This window comes from Phodopus roborovskii, unplaced genomic scaffold (assembly GCF_943737965.1).
Source record: "Phodopus roborovskii unplaced genomic scaffold, PHOROB, whole genome shotgun sequence".
Lineage (NCBI taxonomy): Eukaryota > Metazoa > Chordata > Mammalia > Rodentia > Cricetidae > Phodopus > Phodopus roborovskii.
Genome location: NW_026126410.1, coordinates 31,774,216 through 31,779,425, shown reverse-complemented (window position 1 = coordinate 31,779,425; position 5,210 = coordinate 31,774,216). Strand labels below are relative to the sequence as shown.

The 5,210-nt window shown below is 33.8% G+C and overlaps 1 pseudogene; it reads left to right on the top strand.

Moving 5' to 3' along the window:
- The first annotated feature begins 896 nt into the window (after window positions 1-896).
- Window positions 897-1,820, top strand: LOC127220818 (CBY1-interacting BAR domain-containing protein 1-like; annotated as a pseudogene).
- The last annotated feature ends 3,390 nt before the right edge of the window (window positions 1,821-5,210 follow it).

The following is a 5,210-nucleotide window of genomic DNA, read 5'->3' as shown; positions in this document are numbered from 1 at the left end:
TATAATACAAATTAAAATCAGTTTTCATAGCATAAATTACTTCAACAAATATGAACATTTTAAATTACTTTTATTTGGTAATTTGAATTCCTTAGTACATTGATTATAAGACCACGGGTTTGAATGAAAATGGGACAAATATTAATCATCAATCATGAATGCTATCACACTTTGTTAACTTACTTTTAAATCTCAGCCAATTAGGTATATATGTATATTTGTAACATTGTTCCATAAATGTTGCCATCATGTTATTTCATTTAATTATGTCAGTATTTTTACTGAAATTGGACAAAGTCCTGTTGCTTATATTTTTCTCATCAAGAAGATTTAAATAAAAACATAGTTAACTGCTCTTTTTTAATCAACATGTTTAGACTGATATTAATTTCTCTTTAACATCACTTTAAATCTATTCCATAATGGTGTGTATTTGAGGAATGAACTTGTTAGTCTTCATTCAAAGAAAGGAGAGTAGGAGCGTTGTCAAGGTCAGTCATTCTGAAAATTCCAAGCTGATTTTCTGAGCATAGAAGAAAAAACTTCTGCTGGCATTACCAGGTTAGATGGTAGATGGCAAACATGAGGATCAGGAAAATTTTACTTCCTAGAAAACTGAAGTTCTCATTAGGTGGCAGCACCATCTAATGTCTACACATCATGTGTCCTCATCCTATTGCTGTATCCACACAAAGCAAAAAGTCATGCCATGTTCTGCAGTAGTCTGTAGAGCATGTTCTAGAGGTGCAATGAGATACATAACTGTTTTATAACACAGTTTCCTATAAAACTGTCAAATTAGAAAAAAATCAAAAAGTAAATTTAAAAGAGATAACATAGGAACATTTTCAAAATTTCTTAATGCAAGGTTAATGAAAGGCTCCGGAGCCGCGCTTGTTGGGCTCCCACCCAGGGTCTCCAGCAAGGCAAGATGTTGAGGCACAACCTGGAAGACCGAGATGCTCAAACAAAACAACTTCAGGATGCTGTCACCAATGTGGAGAAGCATTTTGGAGAGCTTTGCCAAATCTTTGCTGCTTATGTACGAAAAACTGCCAGGCTTCGAGACAAAGCTGACCTCCTGGTCAAGGAAATCAACGCATGTGCCTCTAACGAGACTCCAAATTTTAAGCAGGGTGTGAAAAGCTTTTCTGATGAGTTTGCCAAACTTCAAGATTACCACCAAGCAGAGGTTAAACGGCTTGAAGCCAAAGTAGTTGAACCTTAGAAAGTTTATGGACCCATGGTAAAAATGAAACGGGATGATCTCAAAACAACCTTAACAGCAAGGAATCGAGAAGCCAAACAGTTATCGCAGTTAGAAAGGACACGCCAACGAAACCAATCTGATCTACATGTAATTTTACAGGCAGAAACTGAATTGCAGAGAGCCACAATTGATACAACCCGAAGAAGTCGTCATTTGGAGGAAACTATTGACAATTTTGAAAAGCAGAAAATAAAGGACATAAAGAACATCTTTTCTGAGTTTTTATCACAATTGAAATGTTATTTCATGGCAAAGGTTTAGAGGTCTTCACTACTGCATACCAAAACATACAAAAGATCGATGAGGATGAAGATCTAGAGGTTTTCTGAAACAAAGTCACCTCTTCAGAACTAGACAGTTAGCCAACTGGCAAACAAGAAAAGACCAAGTAGAAGATGAAGACCATGAAGAGTTAGATGTGACAGAAGATGAAAATTAATTTTAAGAAAACTTCACATTTCCGTTTTCATGTTAAGTGAAATCCAGGATCACTTTATACTCACTTGACAGGTTAAACTTCAAAATGAAATACTACTATGAAATTGGGGGTGGGGGGCAGGGGTTAAAGGCAATTAGGCTCACCAAAAAAAAAAAAAAAAAAAAAAGGTTTTTTTTTTATGTTCCATACCAGACCTTTGTTATTGTTTTTTTTTTTAAGATAGGGTTTCTCCCTGGCTGTCCTAGCACCTGGCACTCACTCTGTAGACCAGGCTGTCCTGGAACTCACAGAGATCCTCCTACCTCTGTCTCTCCAGTGCTGGAATTAAAGGCATGTGCCACCAACACCCAGTTTATACCATTCTTCCACTCTTTCAACATCCTAAAAAAAAAAAAAGGTTAATGAAAAATAACAACAGTGATACTTTCTTATGTGTGTTCCCTAAATTATAGACATTTTATGATATATGAAGTTTTACACTGTGCAGCTACTTTTTAAAACAAAATTAAGACAGAAAAAGAAAGGAAATTCTTCTTTTAAAGTAGGACAGATCTATTTATTAAAACAAAGAAGTGTTTTTAAAAATTTATGAAATTAACCTTAAGCAAATTATATATATATATATATATATATATATATATATATATATCTGACAAATAACTTCTCCAACCTATAGAATCCCTGATTTCAGGTAAGGATCAGGAAGATGAAGACTGCTGATTTGAAGTAAAATGTAAAATGAAGTGAGAGAATATGGAAAAATAAAATAGTGGAGAGGAAAGGAGATGATTCCCATCATTTTCTTGGGATATTCAACAGAAAAACAAAAAGAATGTTAGTTTTGGTTTTGTATCTGTGAATATATATATATATATATATATATATATATATATATATAGAGAGAGAGAGAGAGAGAGAGAGATGAGAAGGCCAATGAGTCCCTTATACCATTCTAGATCACAAAAGCCAAGCATCAATTATAGACTAAAGGCAGGACAATTATTACTTACAAAATAGCAATTATTTTGGACTTTTTCTCTATAAATCTGAGAGAAGTATGTTTCTTAAATATGCATTTCTTCTGTACTTTGGTGGTACATGCCTTTAATCCCCTCACTCGGGAGGCAGAGGTAGGCAGATCTCTATGAGTTGAGGCTAGAGTGACTTCAGGGTCAGAGTTCCAAAGCTACACAGAGAAATCCTGTCTCGAAAAATCCAAAAGAAAAAAATGCATTTTCAAGGCATAATAATAAATAATAAACACTAACAAAGTTATTGCTAAAATTAAATATATTAGATATATTCAATTAATTTGACAGGAAGGGGGAACAAATATTAAAATATTTCCATAGATTTTAAAAAAATGAAATTTGCTGTTAAGATACCATTTTACCTATGTTTACTATATCATTATTCACAGTAGTCAAATATGGAATCTGCATAAGTGACCACAAAAGGCTTACAGATAAAGAAAAGGTGCTACATGTATTAAATAAAGTATTTGTCAGCCATATAGATAGATGCAGTTATGCCTTTTATAAGAAAAAAAAAGAGGGAATAGGAGGTCATCATGTGAATACAAACAAGCCAGTCACCGAGGATAATTATTTAATTTCTGCCAAATATGAATCTAACAAAGAACAAGAGTAAAAGCAAAATGTGACCATGAGGGACATGGAAGTAGGAGGCAGAAGGGTTCGAGAAAGGGAAAGTGTTAATAGAGGAAGTAAGAAAGTAAGATTTGGTTGTGCTGTTTCCGTATGGAAAAATTTCATAGAATGCCAAGTGTTAACATCTTAGAATTCATTTTGATAGAGGGAATAATGATTGAAACCTTTATGTGTGCTGTTGTGGGAGTTTCTAGGTCATTGGAGAATTAAATTTAGTGTAGATACTGATTTTTTTTTCATATCTTCATATAACTTCCATAACCCATCATGTGGTAAAATTTGTCAGTGAGGAATATCCCACAGTGATGATTGGCTGCATGACCATAGGCTTTAAGTAGAGAGCAAGCACTTCTAAAATTATTAACAAAAAACAAGCTTTGATTTTATAAGGAGATTAACCTCGTATATGTGGTGTTTGTACAAATAAAGTGTGCCTGAATATCAGAGAAGTGGAGCAACAAGCCTCAGCCACACCTTCCCTTGTCAACTTCCCAGCTCAGTAGAGCATACTACTCTTAATCTCAGGGTCATGGATTCAAGACCTACATTGGGTGCCAGTCTGTACTGTTGAGTCCTAATATGTCTTAATAATAAAAGATGAAAGATCAGAGACATGAAGGAGCTAGCCACAGCCACACATTACCTCACCGACTTACCAACTGAAAAGAGCCATTCCTGTTTCTCTTGCCTATATTCCTCTCTCCCTCCAGCCATCTCACTTCCTGTCTGTCTGTTAGCTAGTGGTAAGTTCCATCTTATATTCTTCAGACATGCTTTATAAGTTGAAATAAGATGTCAGCACACATATATTTGTTACACTTAAAGTAACTTCACTCATCCATTGACTCAGTGACTCATTTTCTCAGGTACTTCTATGTGCTCATTCCAACCCATACTTTGTTTTGAATATACAAATCAATATTCTTCTAAATGTTTTTTTGTCACTGAATATAACAAAGTATTATTTACTCACCCTTTAAATAAGACTTGACATATGAACATTTTTATATATTTTTGTCTTTTATTTGGACAATTTCCTCCATTATCTCTACTTTCTCCTTGTTCCTGGTTTTGGTCTTAAACATAATTTTCAATTCACTCTTAAGACACTCAAATTTGAAGGCTCTATTCCATATTTTATACTTCCTGTCTCTAGTTTATCTTTCATTTATTATTTTGTCAATTTGAAATTGAGTATATTCCTTTGTGTTGTTGTTTGCCACAACATGCCTTATATTTCCTATCATTGGAATTTGAGTGACATGGTTAAAGGAGTTTTATTTACTTGATTGATTGCATGTGTAACAGGGTATGACAGAAAATCACTAGTTAATGAATATTTGATTTTGTTGCCAACTTTGTTAGCAAGAAAATCAGTCATACCAAAGCATAAATCCAGGCACAACCAAAAATAATGTGCAAAATAAACCTCTTTCTTCCTGGGAAGAAATGGTCTCTCTGATGTTCAATTCATTAACTCATGGGTAAAACAATGATTGAAGCAAGAGGAAAATAGTGATAAAGATAATTCATTTAAAGATAAAAATGTAGTAAATGTCTACATATCCTAAATTCAAAAGAGTCAAGAGTGGCTTAGAAAGGAATATACAGGACAAAATTCATGGTGGACAAGAGATCTGGATTAGAAAGTCCTTCTCAAGCTAAATGAAGTAACCATGGTTTTCTGGATAGATTTCTCTAAACAACAAAAGACAGAATGACTTCCAAAAAAGGAAAATGCACTGAGAAAAATGTTTTCATCAGATACACTGAGAAAATGTTTTCATCAAATTCACTTGTGTTGGCATTGTCTTGATTAAGGATTGATATA